This window comes from Mus caroli, chromosome 5, assembly GCF_900094665.2.
Source record: "Mus caroli chromosome 5, CAROLI_EIJ_v1.1, whole genome shotgun sequence".
Taxonomy (NCBI): Eukaryota; Metazoa; Chordata; class Mammalia; order Rodentia; family Muridae; genus Mus; species Mus caroli.
Window position 1 is genome coordinate 139,980,831 of NC_034574.1, and position 22,375 is coordinate 140,003,205.

The window sequence follows — 22,375 nt, forward strand, 5'->3', positions numbered from 1 at the left end:
TATATATTCTTTAGTGAAATGTTTTTTACGTTTTTTTTGTCTCTTGATTGGTTTTTTTTCACTCAGGTTTTTTTTTTTTTTTTTTTTTTTTTTTAAGATTTGTTTGTTTTTATTTTAAATGTATGGGTATTTTTGTCTGCATGTCGTATGTATGTGCATCATGTGCATGCAGTACACACAGTGGCCAGAAGAGGGTGCTGGATCCTGTAGAACTGGAGTTGTACGTTGTTAAGTGAATGCTGGAAATTGAACCTCTTAACCTCAGAACCCCTATATTTCACTTAGTTTTGAGAGTTTTTTATGTAAATTTATTTGAAGTCTAAGTACTCCAAACATCTGTCTGTTGTCTGACTGAGGTAACAGGGAATGAAAAAAGTACAGACACACAGACACACAGATACACAGAGATATGCCTCCAGGAAAACTTGGCTCCCATGGGCTGTGCTAACTGTGATGGAGCCTCGGTGCTACTGAGTGGAGTTAGCCTGCTGCCATAGGAGGCCTTCGGAGTTGAATGCCAGGTTGCAGTTGTCTGGGAGGAGGAAGCTGTGGTTGCTGGTTTTACATGCACTGCCAACATCTGTACAGAGACCAGAGGGAGGCTTTGCCAGTTCCCACAGGTCTGAGGTGCTGGGCCTTGTCAGTAATACACAATGACTCAGGACTCACCCCTCCCCCATCCACTCAGGACTCACCCCTCCTCACATTCACTCAGGACTCACCCCTCCCCCATCCACTCAGGACTCACCCCCTCCTCACATCTGCTCAGGACTCACCCCTCCTCACATCCACTCAGGACTCACCCCTCCTCACANACCCCTCCTCACATCCACTCAGGACTCACCCCTCCTCACAGTCCACTCAGGACTCACCCCTCCTCACATCCACTCAGGACTCACCCCTCCTCACATCCACTCAGGACTCACCCCTCCTCACATCCACTCAGGACTCACCCCTCCTCACATCCACTCAGAACTCACCCCTCCTCACATCCACTCAGGACTCACCCCTCCTCACATCCACTCAGTACTCACCCCTCCTCACATCCACTCAGGACTCACCCCTCCTCACATCCACTCAGGACTCACCCCTCCTCCCATCCACTCAGGACTCACCCCTCCTCACATCCACTCAGAACTCACCCCTCCTCACATCCACTCAGGACTCACTCCTTACATCCACTCAGAACTCACCCCTCCTTACATCCACTCAGGACTCACCCCTCCTCCCATCCACTCAGGTCTCACCCCTCCTCACAGTCCACTCAGGACTAGTTCTTTGCCATTCACGTTCATTCATGTTCTTACCAGATCCTTTATGGCGTCTTTCAGGGCTTCCCTTACTGGCTCCTCTCCTGGACAGGCCTGTCCTCCTTTGTCACACTGCTGTGGGGTCTCTCAGGAGGGATGGCCAGTAGCAGCTGCTCTCTCAGATTCTGGGATCTGATGGCTTTGCTTTTAGCAGACTTCAGATCAGAGTCCAAGCAGGACCTGGGAGCTCTCTGTGGGAGGCCAGCTTGTGTACAGTGCTCTCTCTCTCTGTTTGACAGGTGTTAGGGGGGACTTTGTTGTTGGTTTTGACTCTGCCCTCATGGGGGATTACTTTGTCTTACCCTTCTTTGGAGCACTGGTTCTCACCTTGTCATGACCTCTTTGGGGAGGGCTGTGTGTGACAAATGACCCTTTCACAGGAATGGAGTATCAGAGATCCTACATACACATCAGATATTTTATATGATAATCCATAGCAGCAAAATAACAGTTATGAAGTAGCAACAATATAATTTTACGGTTGGAGGTCACCCCAACAGGAGGAACTACTTACTGGAAAGGGCTGTAGCCTTGGGCAGGCTGAGAACCACGGCATTAGAGGCACTGTGCTCTACTCGCCAGCCCCTTGTGCAGTGAGAAGGTTCACTGGCATGGGAGGGGGATCTCCCAGCTTTCCTCCACGTCGCCTTGTGCCCTCCCGTGTGTAATTGGTAGCAGGTCAGGAGGAGCTGGCAGGAGGACGCAGACTTGTTCACCGTTGGTCCTGCTCCTCACGTCTGCTCACACGTGGTTTATAAAGGTAAACAGTTACCTGGTCCCTTCTCTTCCCCAGCTGTAGCAGGCTGCCATGCTGAGCACAGCGGTGGATGCCAGCTTTTCCAGGGAAGCCTTCTTGGCACCTTGCATTTCCTTCATTTAGGCTTTTTAGTGTTCTGAACTTGTTTTAAGTCCCAGGGCATACCGTGTCTGTATACCGTTACTGTCACCCCACACGGTTTGATTTGATCTTTAGACACACTGCGTCTAGAGCCGTCATCTGTGAATGAAATGGGCAGCTCACACATGAGCTTTGGCCCCTGGAAGCTTTGTGGTAGGATTCAGTAGGCATCTCTGGAGGATTGCATTGGTTAGTCTGCTGTCTTCTTTGGGCTGTGAAGATGGAGGGGGTGGAGTATGTGGAGAAGGCCATAGCAGCTTCCTGGGCTTGAGTGGCTTGCCTGGGCACTGCACAGAGTCTTGAGGTGTTGGTTTTTGGTAGTGCAGTGGCAGCTTTCTGTTTCCAGAGATGTCGTCAGAGTGAGACGGTTTCATCCTAAATGAAAAGCTAATGTCTGCTTTCTAGAAGCAGGCATGCCCCAGGTTTGGCTCTTACTTCCGTTCGTGCCATGCATAGAAATAAAAGAGGACCTGGCAGGGGACATCTAGTACTTTGGTCCATTGCCACAGGTCCATTGTTGTTTGGATTAGAGCTACCTTCAGGGATGGAGACGGGGGTGTGCCACCTGCACAGAGTGTGGGGATGTGAGCACTTGGTCCTCCTGTACACGAGTGTGGGGTGCTAGCACCTCTTCTCCACCCAGAGCATCCAGCTGAGGCAGCTGAGCTTTCCTGCTCCCTTCTCCATCAGCTGACAGCTCCACACCGTGCTGCCTGCAGCAGAGGAGAGATAGCTGCATTCATGAAATGCACCAGCCACTCTCCTGTGTCCTTTGCCTGTGATAGCCCATCCTCTCTATCTCACACTCTGAAAGGAGGTATGGTGGACCATGTTTTTACACAAGGGGTGCTTGAGGACCTGACAGTAGTACCTTCGCCTGTGTCTAGAGCCGTGGGTGGTTGATCCATGTGTGGAGGTCAGGTCTCTGCAGACCACACCACCCCATTTTCTCACCTTTACCATGCAGGCTTGGGATTCACAGGAAATGTGTCTGGCAGAATCATATTGGATGCTGTAATGAAGTAAGTACTTTCAGCTACCTGGTCAGAGATGGAATTTAATGTCAGAGATACTTCCACTGTATGTGCAGGCGATCTCACTGGTGTGATGGGAGTACCAGGCCACAGCAACGAGGAAGTAAGAGCTTCTGTTGCCGAATAGATCTAGAGAATACAGTCTGTCCTGGTGGGAAGGCATGGCGGCAGGAGCTGCTCACAGTGTGTCCACACTCAGGGAGCAGGAGGGGTGGGCACTGGGGCTTGTCTCACTCTCTCCTCTATTCATTCTGTGGGATGGGGCCACCCACATTCAGGTAGATCTTTACACCTCAATTAACCTAATCTAGAAATCTCCTCACAGACATGCTCGGAGGTCCAGGTGATCTGAGAGTGTTAACCATTACAAGTTCATCTCCATGTCAATTTGACAGTAACACACATCACTGTTAAACCACAACTCTCTTCTTACACACCCTACAGTTCCCACAGGCTTGTCGTCATTTCCTAATTCATAATGCGAAGTGCATGCAATCCAAAGTCCCCGTGATTTTTAACAGTGCCGTTCAAAAGATAAGTGCAGAGTGTCTCAGAGGTAAGGTGTCCCTTACCTGTGCATCCCCACAACATCGGGAAAGCGAAATGCTTCCAACATGCAGTGGTGTAACCGACCATCTCCAAAGATAATCAGAGCAAAGCAAGACTGAACCCAGCAGGGAAACAGCTCTGGAAGCTCCGTGTCTGGCATCTGTGTCTTGTGAGAGCCCCTAAGGGCTTAGGTATCTGCCTGCAGCACACATAGCCTATTTCTTGGGCTAGGTCCACTTCAGGTCTTCAGCTTTCCTCAGGAGACGTCTGGTGGTTCTAGCATCTCTGATATCCCGAGATCCCCACTACAGCCCAGACTGACCTCACCTTCATAGCTTTATGTAGTGGCCTCTCAGGACCTTCTTATAGCGACTCTGACCCTGCCACACATGGCCTGGCCTCAGTGACCCTGTGGAACCTGGCACCAGACTTCATGCCTCCTGCCTTACTCTTGCTGCATGCTGCATATTTTATGTCTGCATCGCCTGATCGGCATTGCCAAGTTCTGCTAATTTGGGATGAACCCCAATTCCCTTGGACTACAGTTACACCAACTCCTACAGCTGACCCTGGAAAAACATTTCCCTAGGCGATTGTTTTCAAGCAGGGAACTCCTTGGGTGGCCCTGTCCTTTCAGATGAATTTGCATATTTAGTAGGTGGAACCTTCAGTGGGTAAGGTCTTGCTTTTTGTGCAGAAACCCAGTGCAGAGCCTGTGGTTTCTCTTTCATGACATTGCTCTCATTAGCAATCATGGCTGCCTACAAACCGCTCAGGCTCCTCTCCCTGGACAGACCGCACATCTTCTGTATGTTTTCGGTTCACTTTCACTCTGGCTCACTGTAGACCTGGATGATGACAGTGAGTAGTAACCGTGACACAGCCCAAATGCCATCCCATGTTAAAACAAATTAGACCATTACATTTGAATTCAGTATCGACGTTGTTTGCCAGAATATAACATGAGTGTCCTAGGGGAGTTCCCCTGTAGAGTCTTGTTCTTCCAAACCTCATGAGCCAAGTTCTCACCATCCACATATATTTCAGCATTCTGGTCCCCTGAGTTCCCTCCCACCAGAATGGTCCAGGAACTTCTGTTTATAACATCAGAGGTTCTCTAGCCTGAAGTGCCAGACTCTTCCATGTTCCTCTAGCAAATGAATTCCAAAGGCTTGTGAACCACAGCAAAGACACCGTGAGTAGGCAGCAGTTTTCTGTGTTAGTTACTTTCCTGTTGCTGTGGCCAGAGGCTTGGGAGAGTGGGTGGAGCTGTGTGCTAAAGCAGTCTGGCTCATTTGAACAACTTCTGTTGGGTCGAACTTCATAGACATATTTGTTGTTATGATAGCCGTGATAATACTTTTTTCCTCAGGGAATTTAAACACAGAATCTTTGTATCAGATTTAGTGTTACAACTAGGGGTAAGATGCCGTCTGGTTCTAGCAGAGTAGAAATTGTCAAGGTAATAATGGAAAGATAGGTCTCCTCAGAATGCTCCCCAGGCGTCTCTGCTTCTAGTTAATACTGGTGCAGGTCTCATAAGTGTTTTGGCTCATTTATTTATGTAATACTTCTCACTCTTTTCCTTGGTCAAAACTTAAGAGTCCACATAGAGGCTGCACCCATGGAGACTGAAGGGAGGGAGGGTCGGACAGTGAGGTTGGGGCTCATAGTGCAAGATGAGGATTCTGGCACCTGTGGAGTATTGATTGAGGAGTGAAGTCTAATTGCATTTATTTGTTTAGCATGCACCGTGAAGGCAGAGTAATAGAAGGCAGTTTGTGTTGAGTATCCCACGGGTTGGAAGTTCTGTGCAGTTATTGGGAGGGGTGGTCCTCCTGGGTGAGGTGGTCCCAGAACTCACCGAGGAAGAGAATGGGATTCAGAGTCAGCCAACTTTGTGGCTGACTGTGCTTCTGTGCCCCTTCATGTAGGGCTCCATCTACCACTAAGCTATAGGTTCCCAATCCTTGAGGTATGGCTTTTAAGCCAGTATTTTTCTCTCTTTAGCCTGGACTCTAAATTGTTGAATATATAAAAGCAATTTGTGGGTGTGGAGAAATGGCGCAGTGGCTGAGACCATCGAGTGTGCTTCTACAAGATCAGAATTTGCATCTCAGCACCCATGTCTGGAGGTGCACAGTTGCCTGTAACTCCTCCTCCAGGGGATCCGGTGCCCACTTCTGGTCTCCGCAGGTCCATACACATATGGCAGATGTTTACATAGCTGCACACACACACTTATACATAACGTTTTTAAAAAAAAAATACTTCTGACTTTGCTGGTCTCCGGGTTGTGGATGAAGTGAGATGGTTTATGTGAAAGCCTCTGTCAGTGATCTCCAGACTCAGATGTGAGTTGTTATTAATAAAAAGGACTTGCCGTTTGCAGTGGGGAGTCTGATGGATTGCAGCTTTCTTTTAATTCATTCATCATGTTAATGAGTTGTAATCAATCAGAAACGCCCAATAAAGGTTAGAAAGAGAGGGGGCACGCCAGTAAACTTCTGTCATTGTGCTTTGTTTGTTCTGAGACAGGCCTCGTCGTGCAGTCCAGGCTGCCCTAGAACTCGCAGAGATTCCCCTGCCTCTGCCTCCCATGTGCTGGGATTAAAGAAGTGCGTTCTCACATGCCTGGCTAGGAGACCGTTTTTAAGTACAATGTATTGCAGAGATGTCGGCAATAGCTACATAATTGGTTTTAAACATTAATGGTTTTGTGTGTCTGAGGAGATTTACACTTTGGCTAATGAAAAGGAAGAGTACTGGACGGCTACACTGAGGAAGACCGAGCGATCGATTGAGCGATCCAGCGAGCGAGCTGGGAAAGTCAGGGTGAGCGAGATGGTGTGATGTGCCTCACTCTGCAGGCTGTAGCGGCTATTTTTAGCATCTCTTTGAATCACAGATGAGCTCTCATTTGAAGATTGAACTATTAAAGCAGAGAAAAATACAAACCAGTTAGGCAAGGATGCGTTCTGCTCGGCCCAGATCTGTTTCAGGCTTTCCTGTGAACAGGGGCACTTCCTGTAGCCACTGGTTTGCAGTCTCTGAAGGAGCAAGGACATTCGGAAGGATGCCAGAAGATCAGCCAAGGACATGGTGCTCCACTTTTTCAAAGGAGACTTTTACAAACTCTGGAGTTGCGGGGGGTGGGGGTGGGTTGCTTAATGAGGAGGCTGTATTGCATCTGTGCTGCTGGACAAAGGAGTCAATCAGGCATCCCCACCGTGGCCTCACTGTGCCTCTCCTGTCCTCTGGACCCCATCTTGTCTCTTGCCCCCACCCTGTCTGCTGCTCTTATCCTCAGTTCTCGGGCTGCCTGTGAGTATGGCTCAAGAACTCTGTTTACCGAAGCCAGCCGGTGCCAGTCCACACTGTGCTATTCAGTGGTTGTGTTCAGCCTTGCCACGTGCTTCTTGTCTTCGACCTCTCCTCGAGGAGGAAGCCTTATTTTATCCTGAACAAATTATTCTTATTTTTATCGTTCGATGCTCATTCCAGAGAGGCTCCTTAACTGTTGGTGGCCTGGAAACAACTGCTCCGCTGGCTCACAGTTTCAGCCTAAGCCCACTCTCGAAAGTGGCGATCACAGTCAATTCGAGGTCATTGAGTCCAGGGCAAGTCCAGTTCTCTCTTGCTCAAATAGGTCAGAAAGTAGCATCCCCCCATCCCCCAACACATCTCAGGCACTTGAGAAAAATCACCTATCTGTCACGTGATTGGATATTGTGTGAGTACTAAGTGTTAGGGAGACAACAGTGAAGAGACAAGGGTGGGGGTTTGGGGGGGAGAGTAGAGTTAGTATGGAAAGTCTGAGAACTTCAGGGCTGTCTGTCTGTCCGCCAAGGGAGAGAACATAACAAGGAAACCCTGGCCTGGCCTGGCCTGTGTAGTTAAGCATTACAACTGGGCAATCTGCTGTCCTTTGAAAACAAAGTACATTTGCTATGAGTATCTGACCATCTTCAACCTCTACATTTTCCCTTCTCTAGTGATCCAGTTATTTTGGTCTGCTAATGAAGAGCTCAGCACTTTGAAAGCCAGGCCTAAGCTGGAACTTTCCAGAAGCCATGTCAAGTCTTAGGGTTTTTGTGAGTGCTTACATGGTTTTTGTTCTAGGCTAACAGTGATTGGAAGCTGCTGTGAACTCCTTTCTGGGTGGCACCCAGGCTTAGGATCCAGGGGCAATGATCCAGCTCTGTACTCTTCAGTCTGGGGGCGGGGTGCCTGTAGGGCAGGCTGTGGCAGTGTTTAGTACCCAGTTGTGTGCTGAGGCTAGCTCTTCCTATCGTTTAATGATTCTCCCAGTCTCATCCTTGTCTCTTGAGAGACTTAGGTCTGAACGAACCTGTGATCTCTTAATGAGCAAGCAGAGAAGCCCACTCGACATTGAAGCTGGCTCAAGTGCCCTCTGCACAGGGCTCTTCTGTGCAGTGGGCACAGAGAAAGGAGATGCGTATTACAGGGTGTCGGAGCAGGGCTCTTCATGAAGTGTCACTGATAAGAAAGGGACAGGAAATACAGGCCCCAGCCTGCTAGCCCTGGGGGGATGTGTGCTGATGAACAGTACCTGAAGGCCCCCTTGAGCAGTTGGCATCCTGTGTGGGAGGTGTTAGATGCTGTGCCCAAGACCTGGATATCACTGTTCAGAGGGCTGCAGGGTTGTGGAGCAGGGGCCTCATTTATGCTGACAGTGTCAAGGAAGTGGATACTTACTGAGGAGACAGACTGGTGGTGTAGACCAGAAGGGTGTGTGCCTTCCCTGTAGACCTTGTGTGGTGGGTGTGGCTTTAGGGAAGGCATCTCTCCTATGGCTCGAGAGCACTGGGCACCTTTAGGCCTGTGCTAGACCTAGATTGCAGAGCCTGGTGTCAGCTAGAGCAGGAAGGTACTTATTGGATGTTTCAAGGATACAGGCTTCCCCCAGGTACCAAGAAGCCTTTACTCCTGACAGCAGTGTCAGTGCCTGGGGTTACAAATCAAGAACTCTTTCTGCCTCCGAGTGCTCTTGTAGAAGTGGAGAGGAGCCTTCACTAAGTAGGAAGTGTGTCTCTGGAGATCCTTAACACCTGACACCGATGATGCCAAGTGTGAGTGGCCCTGGCGACACTTCTGCACTGTGTGTAATGTGCCAGGGGCGACACGTCTACACTGCACGTAATGTGCCAGGAGCAAGCTTGGTAGCGAGGCGTTCAGATGATGTGGAGCACTTTGTGCTCTGCATCCCGAGGGGCAGCGCTCGGTGTGGCTCCGGAGCTGCAGCTGCTGCCTGGTTGCCCTCAGCCGTCTGCATGCTTCCCTCCAGTGCTCAGTTTCCCAGCTTGTGATGCAGAGTTTTTCTAACAGGAAGTGGAGGCCTGGAGCCAAGGGGTGGGAATTCAACCACAAGCAGTTTCAAGATGGCTTTTATTTGTGATTCTGTAACCAGGCAACGACTTGTATAAAGACAAAGTAAATGTTCTCGTGTGCTGATGAGCCTGGATTCACGGGCAGAGATATGGAATGAAGAAGGGATCGGTTCTTTTGGAGTCACTGTCATCTATGGTACCACACCAGCCCAGCCAACTGGAGCTCTTCTGATTGGCTGCTTAGTGTTCTGATTTGCTCTTTTTCCCCCCTTTGGAAATTGGGTCATTGCAGCGTTCAGTTTGATGGAGCGGCACCTTGAGTGAATGACAGCATTTTTGTTAGATGTGACCTACAGAGGACTACTGTAGTCCAGTCCAGAACAACAGCAGCCTGCCAGTCTTCCTTTCAGTATTTCTGACCAGGCACCATTGGCTTGGACAAACTTAGGTTCCAGTCCTGAGGTTCTGTGAAGTGACACTGCCAGGAATTGATTTTCCTTTCTTCATGTCGTACCAGACTGATAGCCACTCCAATGTCCAGTTTCCAGGGGATCCTACATCCCCTACTAACCTCCAGGGCACCAGGCACAGTCGTGGTGTACACACACACATGGTGGCAGCACTCTCACACACATAGAATAAAGTAACTGTAAAAGGGATTTTAGAAGTGCTAATCCTAGCTGACAATGTGATATGCACTCTATTTAATGGGTGCCATTGGGTTTTACTTCGACTTACTCCCCTGCCTCTGCTGCTTCCATCTCCTGCATCACCTGCTTTATCCTTGTCTGTGTGTCCCCCTGCCAGCTCCGTAAGGATGTGTATGGGCAGGGCCTTTGCTGCTACTCAACAGTGTCTCCCTCGCTGTTTCCTTGCAGTTCTGTTGTTGTCTGATGTATTGAGTCATGGGACCAGATGAACACGTTCTGCTGTAAGAGATACAGGTGTGAAGTGCAGTGGGAGCCGAGGCCCCGAGACCTCAGGGAAAACACAAAGGCTACTGCTGCCAGACCTAGGGCTTCATAATCCCACTCCCTCCTCATATCCGCCTCTCTGCCTTCCTCTCCTCCCTCCTTCTGTTCTTCCTTTCTCTTTCTTGTGCTGAGCTATATCTCCAATCCCCTCCCCTGAATGTCATGCTTCATGGTTTATGAATTGTCCTTTCCTGATGCTAATAGTGGCCACACCTCAGGGCTGAGCCCAGTGTTGCAAGCAGAATTGCATTTGTGAGTGGTTAAGATGCTGATGGTCTGATCCTGAAGATGGAAACAGGGCCTCGAGAAGGGTGTGGAACAAGGAAATGAGTCGAGCAAGCATCCGCCCGCACCTGCAGGGACCACATGTGAGCTTTGCAGCTTCTGATTCCTGTGAAGCTAGAATTGGGAGGCTTAAGAGCCATGGCGAGGACCGAAATAGTAAACAGGTTTAATGCAATCAGATTAGGGGCACAGGCCGATTAACAGGGAGCAGTTCAGGGACAGTCTGTTTTCATAGGAAGCCTTTTCATATCCCAGAACTTGTTTCATATTGACTTTAAATGTCACGAATAAGTGAGATTAACAGGAAACACTTTTATTATCATTGACTTTGTAAGATGCCTGTAGGAAAGGCCTCTCCGCCTGGTGCAGGGTGCTGAGAAATGCAAACTGGAGGTAATTTGTACTGCTGTTGACATAAATGGTCTAAAATGCCTTTAAAGTCACCCAAAGAACTCATATTCATTATCATAAGAAACACCCGTTCTCTGCACTCTGTTCTTGAGTTTAGAAATAGACTTGAAAGCAATAAGAACAAACCTAGGTGGTTATTTGTCCTAAGGTGTGACTCACTGTGGATCATTCATGTTGATCTAGAAGGGATTTTTCTTTGGGAGCAGCATTTTAACAGTTACTTGGAGACGCCTGAGAGCATTTTGATCCTGCCACGGTGAGGCTGTTAATGAGAACCCAAATGGCCAAGGGTGAATACATCTCTGATGGGATTTTAGAAAGGGGTGTGGCTCCAGAAGGACCACCCCTTTAATTATGGATTTGTTTGTTCTTGGAGTAAGCTGTTGGGGTTTGGTCTTTTGCTATGTATTGTAATGTTAAATATGGCCCCCAAGTCCTGGTTCCCCAGTGACAAGAGAGTCTGCATGCACACGAAGTGATGCTATGTGACTTTGCTCTTTAGTTTAAAACTAGTGGTTGAATAAGGATGTTTACAGCCTGTGGCTGGGCAGAAGAGAGGGAGGTTGGGTTTTGGTGCCTGGGCTTGGGGTCTGAGGAGGGTCCAAGAAGAGAGAGAAGAATATGGAGAGAGAAAATGCCATGGGGTAGGTGAGTCATGAAAACATGGCCATTGGGAGTTAAGAGCTGCCCAGATGGACCATGCCAAGTTATAACTTGGCATATTAGATAGAGGGTAGATATCTGCTCAGCTCCAGTGCATCAAAGGCTTATCACACATATAAACGTTGTCTGTCTTTTATCTGGGAATTGAATGATTAAATGCAGGGAAGTAACCCTCGACTGAGATTAAATAATTACTACAACAGTCAGTGAGGACTTGAGTGTCTGTATGCTACTCTTCATAGTATCTCTTCCTTAGATTCTCCATCATAGGATCTTCAGGTCACCTCTCTGAGCCAGAACCCGTAGGATGGTACTGCTTGGCACAGTGGCCAGTCGATTCATGGCATTGCTTATATTAACACTGATTAAAATTAAATAAAACATTATGTCTCTTCTTCATACTGGCTGGCATTTTGCCACCCAGGCTGGCGCTCTGGGAAGCTGGAGGCCATCCAATTGAGCAATACTCTCTGGAGCATTTCCCTCACAACAAGGAGCTCAGGTGGACAGGCTGACTGACTCCACGGTGCGGGAGCTATCTCAGCCTTCTCTTCCACTTCTGACCGTGCCCCACATCTCTCAGCTTTATTCTGTTTAACCGGCTTCCTCTTCTGGCTTATGACCGTATCACCAGTCATCTGAATTATGACCCAAAGTCAGTATCTAAACCCATAACCCATCCACCGTGTCGCTTCAGATGGCAGGCCCCTGCTGTATGCTGGTTTACACCATTGTCACCTCCATAAAGTCCTGGTTACCTGGAACCTCACGTGCTTCCTCTGGTGCACTTAGAGATGTATGCATGTAGGCAAAATGTCATACACGTAAAATGAAGAAAGAATTTCTCAGGGGTACAAGGTTCCTACAGAAGTCAGAAGAGGGCATCGGATCCTCTGGAACTGGAGTTACAGATGGTTCTAAGCACCATGTGGGAACTGGGACTCAAACCCAGGTCTTCTGGAAGAGTGACCAGTGTTATTAACCGCTGAGCCATCTTGCCAGCCCCAGGATTTGACCTCTTGGTGGCTGTGCAGTGTTTCACATGTGATAGTCTAGACCACTCACACAAGTGAGCTAATTCTCAAAGCCCTTTCTGCTTTCTGACCTGTACTGGAGACATTGGGAGCTTTTCAGGGAAGAAAAGTGTGATTGTTTGTATCTGAAGAGACACGATCTAGTTAGTAACAGCGGTGCTCTGTCTGGGGCTTGTCTGCTTTGGTCCGGGACAAGTTGCTTTCTCACCCTCCAGTTCTTCCCTGCTGTGGAGAGTCTGCTGGCTTTGAAGACTGAGTTAGGTCCACGTGCAGTGTTGGTTGTAGAATTGATCCTGACTGCAGCATTTGCCAGATGGTAGCTAACAGTAAAAGCCATGGTTCTGTAGATCCTCACAGACTGCAGGGTTCCTAGGCGTAACTGACACTGGAATATACTGGACACTTTCCTTGCTCCAGGCACAGTCAGTTAGATGTGCACCTCTCTAGTGGAGCCTGCCTGTTGGTCATGTAGCCACATCTCTACTGATGTGACGAAGTGCCATGGCTACAACAACTGGTAGGAGAAAGTGTTGGAGTATATATAATATATATATTGGAGTATATATATATATATTTGTTATTTCATGGGGTTCTTATACCTCTACCTCCCTTCCAACCCCTTTCAACCCTCCAACTCTAGGGAGGAGAGAAAGAAGGTTAGCGGGGAAGAGGCATAGATCTCTCTCAGCCAGCAAAATAGACTACTTCCTGCTGATTACGGGGACTGGGTGCCTTGGGGAAGTCCAATCTTCCTTGTTAGGATATCTTCAGGTTCTTCTTCTTGTCCAACCACAACCGCAGGAACCAGGTGGTGGTGTGGTAATGGTGGTGGTGTTTCTTCCTCCTCCTCCTCCTCCTCCCTCCTCTTCCTCCTTCCCTCTCTACCCCCTCTTTCTTATTCTTGTCCCTCTCAGGGCTCTGGCATTGTCCCCTCCTCAAAGCTCCCAGAATCAAACTCTCTGCAGCTGGCAAAATCACTCCCCTCCTAGAGCACGAGGCCATCATAGGTAACGGCTGTGGACAAACAGCAGCAGTCCTGTATCCCACACCCGGGATCAAATAAAAACGTGTTCACATAACTGGTTTTTGTTTTTTGGTTTTAAGAAACCAAAGTTCTCACTACAAAGATTTCTCTGGTGCTGTTCCAGAGGCAGATTCCCTTTGGGTGGAGAAGGCATGTGTGATGCAGGTGCAGGAATTCGAGAGATCATATCTCAGCCCTCCATGGGATGCAAGGATTTTTGTCATGTGCTTCCTACAGCAAGGTTCCACTTCCTAGAGGTACCATATCCTCCCCAAACAGTGCCACCTGCTGGGCACCAAGTGGCACTGCTCATTCAGACCTCTTAAAACCATGCAGTCAGACCGGCTGGACTAGTGCAGGTGAAATGAGGCCTAGACGATCTAAACCAGAGGAGAGGTTTCTGTGTTTGTAAATAAGCTGACATACACAGATTACTTCTATTTATGCATGTGTGTTTGTGAGTGAGTTAGAGGAGTTTGTGAGCTGCCTGTCCTGGCTGATGGGAACTGAACTCAGCACTCTGCAGGAGCAGTAGGCAAGCATTCCTTACCCCCGAGCCACCCTACCCCCCACCCCCGAATTTCTTTTTAACTCTTTTTAAATTTTTTTATTAGATATTTTCTTTATTTACATTTCAAATGTTATCCCCTTTCTTAGTTTCCCCTCTGGAAATCCCCTATCCCCCTCCCCCCTTTCCCTGCTCCCTAACCCACCCATTCCCACTTCCTGGCCATGGCATTCCCCTATACTGGGGCATAGAACCTTCACAGGACCAAGGTTCTCTCCTCCCATTGATGATCGGCTAGGCCATCCTCTGCTACATATGCAGCTAGAGCCATGATTCCCACCATGTGTTTCTGCCAGTGCCTGACAAATACAAAAGTGGATATTCACAATCATCCATTGGATGAAGCACAAAGTCCCCAATTAAGGAGCTAGAGAAAGTACCCAAGGAGCTGAAGGGGTTTGCAGTCCCATAGAAGGAACAACAATATGAACCAACCAGTACCCCCAGAGCTCCCTGGGACTAAACCACCAATCAAAGAAAACATATGGTGGGACTCTTTTTTGCTCTTTAACATCCATAGCAAACTATGGAGCTGACTTTTAAAGATGTCTTTAAAATGATGGTGGCTGTCTTCGCTGCGTTGATTCTCAAAGTCACTTGAACTGGTGTAGCTCAGGCGTGTTCAGATAATTGTTTGAAAGACTTGGCGTTGCCTTTCTTTGTTTGAGAAACTGCACAGGTCGCCCTGCGCCTGGACTGCCTTTCCCAGGTTTAACCTCTGCCGCTGGTGACCGTTGAGAAGTGGTTTGCAGCCTGTCTGTTCTAAGCTGCTTTGTCCTCCATGTCTTGAACTCACTGATTTTACAACAATGTCCCCTGTATATTTCTCATCCCAATTCCTGAGCAGTCATTCCTTGACAGCTTTATCTGTTTGGTCTAACAGAATAGCTTGTCTTTATCTCCATTTTTCTCACTATCAAACATATTAACAAGATTCGAATTACAAATATTGTTAGGAAAAATGAACAGTCCTTGTGTGGACTGCTTGTGAGAGGTAGCAACAATGCCTGCAGGCGTGTCTTACTGTTGGGTGAACAAATCAAACTACTTAGTTGAAGGCACTTAGAATACAACTGACTATTTTTCTGTCCTTCAGCTCTTATGAACTATGAATCCCTGAAGTTATTTCTAGAGTTTATTCCATAGTGGGGAGCTGGACTGTATAAAGCTTTAAGTACTGCATTAGATCTTTCCTTAAGCTAATTAAAAAAAAAATAGTTCTGGGATTAGGGCTCCCTCAGTGAAATTGTTGAGTTGTAAAGTTTGAAGTTCGGGCTTAGGTGAAGGCTTGAGAACATTTCAGCTACCGTTATGTAATTACTTTCTTTATTTCCCATTTAGTTCTGATCCCGCTGCTGTTCCTACTGACACCTGAGCCGTGGCGGCGATGCTGCTGAGACCCTTTCAGCCCAGAAGTCAACCTACTTGGTAGGAGTGTCTTTTAGCCTCAAGGCTCCTCAAGTGCAGGAAGAGAATGATCTAGAAATGTAATTGAAAATAGAATAGCATGAAAGATATTAGTGTCTTTGAATATTTATTCTCAGTGTATCTTAATATATTGATAATAATTAAAGGTCTGTGAGTTTAACCAGTGTTTTGGGATGTAAAAGAGAAAAAACTGTGACTGGATATATTCATTTTATTTTTGTGTGAAGCACAATGACTCTCTAGCTTATGTCTTTTTAAACAGTTCTATTCTTCTCCTCTTATGAGATTTTTTTTTTTAAATAAGATTTTATTTTATGTGTATGGGTATTGGCCTGCATTGTGCATATGTGTACTATGAGGTCAGAAGAGGGCGTCAGATCTCCTGGCAAATGGTTGTGAGCTGTCATGTGGGTGCTGGGAATTGAACTCAGATCCCCTGCAAGAGCAGCCAGTGCTCTTAACTGCAGAGTTCCAGTACTGCCCCCACCCCTATAATTACACTACATGGTTCTCAAGCATTACTTTTGTATATGACAGTGTTGTGTCACAGTGTCAAAAGGTTGGGCTTGCTGCAGGAATTTTTCTGCCACTTCCTCTGTGCCCACTCTGTGTCAGGCAGTCCCAGCTAGCAGGCCATCCATCCTGTATCTAATCAAAGGATCAAAGTAATCAAAGGATCGTCTGCTGATTGCAAAGCTCCCCAGCGATGGAAGGAAACATTCTGGCTGTGTAGCCTCAGTCGGTCAGACCCTGAGGCCTCCTGGTAACCGCCATCCCCTGCACTTGATTTCATTGGTGAAGAAAGGAAACATGTGGAGCTAAGCCCCACGTACTTTAGAAGCCCAGGAGTTGGACAGTGCTTAGAGATCAGCATGATCTGCAGTCCTAACAGAATAGGCCACACAGTGTTCTGAACTCCTGGGATCATTTATCTAGGATGCATCTAGCACTGCTCAGTATTTCATCCAGTGAGAGAGTTAATAATTGGTAGAGTCTCAGAAAAACAGGAATATAAGAAACACGTTCAGAAACAGGAATCCAAAAGTCCTTTCAGAACTTGCTAAAGATGTCTGCAAAAGCCCTAATGCTGGAACTGTTAGTAACAGAGTCAGTGTTAGGAACGAGGCAGGGGCGGCCACTGTGGGCTGGAGATCCTGTGAGCACAAGGCAGTGGGAATGGAATTCAGAATACCCAGGAAAGGAAGATGAAAGAAGAGAAATTAACCCTACAGTCTCTAAAGTAGTGGAAAGAATGAGAAACAAGAATGAACACACACACACACACACACACACGCACACACACACACATGTATATATATTCAGCATAGTTTTTAACATATTCTGCAGAAAGAGATGTATAGAAAAAAAGACAAAATGGCTGGGTGTTAATATGGCACAGTGGTTTTTAAAGTCCCTGGAGATTTCTGTCCTTTCCCCACAGAATGATGCTTGCCCCCTTCTATAGCTAAAGAATACATTGAGGCTTCAGGCTGCCACCATGTCTGACTGTAGACTCGGTCACAGAAGCACACAGCCTGTGACTTCCCAGCTCTCTAGAGTTCTGAAGCAAGCAGGGCCTAACAGCTCTGGGAGGGGGCTGCCCTGTGTCTCTATCCCTGTCTCCGTGTGTGTGTGTGTGTGTGTGTGTATGTGTGTATGTGTGTGTGTGTGTGTGTATGTGTGTGTATGTGTATGTGTGAGTGTGTATGTGTGTGTGGGTGTGGGTGTATGTGTGTGTGTATGTGTGTGTGTGAGTGTGTATGTGTGTGTGAGTGTGTATGTGTGTGTGTGAGTGTGTATGTGTGTGTGTATGTGTGTATGTGTGTGTGTATGTGTGTGTGTGAGTGTGTATGTGTGTGTATGTGTGTATGTGTGAGTGTGTATGTGTGTGTGTATGTGTGTGAGTGTGTATGTGTGTGTGTATGTATGTGTATGTGTGTGTGTGTGTCATTGTTACCCACCCTTCCCCACTAACATCTGTGACTGATGAACTCTGACCACCTCCTGCTAAAGATGGACCATAGCAATTCACGTCTAACAAGACGACTGGGGATGTGAATGCATGCTGAATGCCAGTAGACATTGTCTGCTAAGTGTGCATGTGTGAGTACGTGTGTGCATGTGTCCTGTGTGTGCTTGTTGTACACTCATGTGTGTGCACATGTGTATGTATATGTGTGTGTGTAACTAGGTGTCTGTGTGTGTATGTGCATGTGTGTATGCATCTGTGTGCAAGTATCATTAGATCAATGTATCGTTAGATCACATTGTCTATCACTATCATTCACATATTATGTCCATTGATTTCTCCTTAGTGATTTCCAAAGTTTACTCAGTTTTATGAAGGCTCTCAATATGGAGAGGAAGTATGAGTTTTGGTCCTGACTGTTTAGAATAGTCATGTGACCTGTCCAGGGTCTCTGCATGATTTCTAGAATTATTCCTAAGTCATTTGAAATAAGACAGTTCTGCAGCCTCAGTAGGATGTTTAGATGGTTTAAAAAGCATATGTCATTGTGCGTTCCCATCTGAATGCTCTGTATGGCAGAGTGGAACAGTACAGGAGTTCATAGGCCGTCCTGAATGCAGAATAGACAAGTTTAAATGTCATCAGTCAATTGCTGTTCCTTTGCTTAAATTGAGCTGGAGTCTTGAAAACGCAAAGTCTGTCTTGTTTAGTGTTCCAGCCTTGAGCTTCACGTGTCAGTGGCTCTCGGCTCTCAGCCTTAGCAGTCTGAGCTCCTAGCAGCTGTCAGCAGCTAGTGTTGACAGCTGCTCTTGGCCGCCCTCTCAACACAGCTCTGTCTGCTTGGCATTTTCAAAGCCAGTAGCTCCCAGTGTTACCAGCTCTCAATGATAGGAACTCAGCCCACCCAGACCGTGATGTAGACCTGAACAGATGATAAAGCCAGCAGAACATGGTTATCCTGGGGTTTACACAAGCTGCTGTGCTTGGAACAGAGGTCGGAAACTGGCCCCTGAGGATGAATGGATGCTGCTTATGTAGACATAAGGGGTGGGCTGGTGCACAACAGTCTGTGGCTGGCTGACCATAGGCATCCTGTATCACCATGCCAGCCTGTACAAGTGCACTGTGCTTACCTGTCCTGGCTGTCATAGACGGGGGGATGCTGGACACAGACCCCAGTTAGGGAGTCTGACATGGCTGTAGTGTGGATGCAGACACATAGAGTGCTGAACCTCTGTGTCCGGAGCACTTAACAGACACCACTGCAGGAAGGGTCCAAGGGAAAGCGTTAGGAGTGAGCAGCTTTATGTTAGCCTGACCTACGCTGGAGTCAGATTGGGAGAGGGAACCTTAGCTGACAGAATGCGCCTGTCACACTGGCCTGTGGCAAGCCTGTGGCAAGCCTGTGGGGGATTTTTCTTGATTGATGATTGATGTGGAAGGACCCAGCTCATTGTGGATGGTGCTGGCACTGGGCAGTCATCCTGTGTTGGATAAGAAAGCTGGCTGAGCAAGTCAAAAGGAGCAAGCTGGTAAGCAGGAATCAAGACCACCCTGGTGGTTGCCATAACAACTTCAGAAGGGATGGTGATTCTTCGGCTGTCAGAATGATATCCTAGATTGATCCTCAAGGCGGCCACACACACGTCCCCAGTGGAATCCTTAGCCCCTGTAGAAGCTGTGGCAGGTGTTATTGTGACAACTGAGATGCAGAAGTCCAGAATTGAGAGCCAGGGCTCCCAGCAGCCATATCTGATCTAGGCAGATCTGTGCTCCTGTTGACCATCTGGGCCCCTTTAGGATGGCAGTAGTGGCTGCACCAAGAAGCCCATCATTTCTGGCTGCAGGTGGAGGGGTGGGAGGTGCAGGCTTGGCTGTCAGTTTGCTGGCCTCCTAAGACCATATTTGATTGGTGTCTGCTGGTTTGATTCTGAGAGATGGGACTATTTTTTGCTCCCTGGCTTGGATGCCATGCGTGTTGCTTGGATAGGACCTTCTTCCACCTCCTGTTACATCTATTTAGCATGCCTGCTGACCAGCACAGCCCTTGGCATGGTTTTAGTGGGTAGTTCTTTAGTTAACCTGATAGCTTTTAATCTATTGCTCTTTAAATGGAGGTTGTTTGTCATCTGTAGCTCAGCAATATTATTCAGATATTTGAAGCGTAGGTCTTTTTTTTTATTATTTCTCCTTAGCAATTCAATGTGCACTCTAGTTTCTTGACAGATACTGGATGTATTTGTATTACAAGGAGCCATACTGGATCCTGGCCCACAGAGACCTATGATTATTCCCCTGGCCTGAGCAAGTTTAGACTGTGGCATGAATATCTGCATGTGTACAGTTTGAGCCGAAAGCTAATCATATGTGTGGAACCTACAAAAAGAGACTGAGACAGGAATCTCAGGCTCATGCATCCTGCCAGCCACACGGAGTGTGAGGAGGTGAGGGTCCAGACAGCTCATCCATCAGTGATCTGAAATCTCTGATAGAAATGGAACAGCAAACATGTAAACCAATGTGTTTCTTTTATATGTTGGAGTTCACCATTCTTGGTAAATGAGAGTTAAATTGAGAGGGACTCTCAAGGAGAGAGGGGAGGAGAGAAAATGAAAGCACAAGGATGCCTCTAATTCTCCAGCCGACAGACCACAGCTCAGACAGCAGAGGTAACCATTTAGCACAGTGCTGTGCGGCATTGTGGCTGCAGAGGACCACGAGACTAAGGGGAATTCAGGAAGCCAAGCCCTTGCTTTGACTGTGGGGAGGCAGAGATAGCAATGAGCTGACTCCTGGGAGGGTGGCAGGAGGCACTTGCCTCCACCCAGGGCACAGTAACACCCTGGCAGGTCGATCCAGTCCTGGCCTTGGGATCCAGTCCTGGCCCCAGAGAAATGAAAAGCTCCCCTAAGGGGCTCCAGTGAGCAGCATGTCACTGTGTGGGGGCACAAGACCAATGCTGATGGGACTGCTTCTCTTCAGAGGTGAATTACAAGCGCATGTAACTAGAAAGCCAACATCTGTAGCATGGGTAACTTAGTTCAGTGTGTATAATGCCGTCTGGGCCACCCAATTTAGCTCTGCCACATGCCACACTCTTAATTGCCTGGCATGCAGCAATCAGACTAAAGGTCACCAGCACATGAGGAATAGAAGAGACAGACTCCTTAGCCCTGCCAGGTTTTACAAATGGATAGAGCCTGTAGGTCTCTTATGTAAAGCATCACATTGTCTATAAATAGGGACGTCTTAGTTCTTCCAGTCCTGTTTTTAACCCTTCATTTCCCTTTCTTGCTTGACAGCTATAGCAAAGGCTTTAAATGTAGTGTTGGATAAGAGTGGAGAGAATGGGCACCCTGTCTTCTTCCTGACCGTAATGGGAAGACTTTGATGTTGTCTCCGTTTGGTCCAATGCTACTCAAGGGTTTTCAGGTGTGGCCTTATTTTCTTAAGCTATGGTCCCTGTATTCTTTGTTTCTTCAAGGGTTTTTATCAGGAAGAAACTCTCACCACAAAAACACAGTTATCACCTCACAAGGGAAAAAAGGTAGTTTATTCTAGAGGGAAACGTGAGTGAGCGTGGCAGGGAACACAGACTCAGGTTATCATAAACAGCATGTTCCAACATGGCAATTGTAACAGAACAAAGACAGTCATAAATCAAAACTCTTTTCAAACACAACATGGGAACTGGTAGGACAGCAGGTTACGGCAGAGCTGGGACACCTCAGCTGTGACTTCAGATGCCAGTTGGCTGCATTTAGTTTTTGGTTGATGAAATCTACAAGTCTTACTTGGTCTTTGGCCAGCTTGATCCTATGGCTACACTCATGCATAACAGCCAGCATTGAAAAAATAACTTTATTAGAAGGAAATATTGCTAAGATTAATATTACTTTACCGTCTAGGAATAGACCAAACAAAATACTAAATATTGACATCCTTTAAAGTCTAATTGAAAAAGGATTTAAGAAACATAAGAAAAGAGAAATGGGTAGGTATTTGGGTACTCTGTTGCTAATGTTGTTAAAGATGAGTATCACCCAATGTTTTCGAGTCCATGTGATATGTTCTGGGGTAAAGTTGATGTGTGTTTGAGAGAGCAGGCTGAAAGCTTGTCTACTGAGGTTTTATAGTGGGAGTAAGCAGGAAACACCAGGATGGAGCCCTTCTCTTGTCACAGCGTGGAGTCTTTGATGTGATTTCCCACTCCTCCCCACACCCCCAGATGATGAAATCATCTGGTTTTCCTTATCCTTCTGGGAAGACTCGAACGGAGTCTGGGTTTTTATCATATTTAACAGTCTCACACTTCCTCTCCCATAAAGAGGATCAGATGGGACATTGTGTAGGAATCCACCGGGCCTGAAGTGCTGCTGCATTCAGACTGAGACTTTTATCAACTTTGTATTCAGTGTCTCTTTCATCGCAGGATCTAGCATGTGTGTGTGTGTGTCTGTCTGTCTGTCTGTCTGTCTGTCTGTCTGTGTTAATTTGTAGAAGGAGGGGAGGAGAGAAAATGAAAGCACAAGGATGCCTCTAATTCTCCAGCCAACAGACCACAGCTAAGACAGCAGAGGTAACCATTTAGCACAGTGCTGTGTGGCATTGTGTCTTCCTGCATGGTTCTCATTGCAGCTGAGCTCAGTTTCTCGGTGACCACTAACACCAGGCTGGGACCTCCCATCCTTCAGCTGGCTGGGTTGGTCTGCAGCTCCTGTGGAGACTGGGAGGTCTGGCCTTGCTGCTCATGAGATTCCTTTGTGCTCTCAGGTTCTGCTCAGGCTTGATCACAGATTTCTTCTGCTATCCCTAGCTCATGCATGGCTATTGACTCAAATTGATAACTCAGCTGATAGAATTCTGCTTATTCTGGG

At 47.3% G+C, this 22,375-nt stretch overlaps 1 protein-coding gene across 2 annotated transcripts in view; it reads left to right on the top strand.

The window, feature by feature from the left end:
• Positions 1-22,375, top strand: part of Wasf3 (WASP family member 3) — an 86,581-nt gene that overhangs the window by 22,203 nt on the left and 42,003 nt on the right. For both annotated transcript variants that reach the window (XM_021162982.2, XM_021162983.2), the window contains exon 2: positions 15,443-15,529. The gene's annotated coding sequence lies outside the window, so the exon portion shown is untranslated. The remainder of the gene's footprint in view (positions 1-15,442; positions 15,530-22,375) is intronic.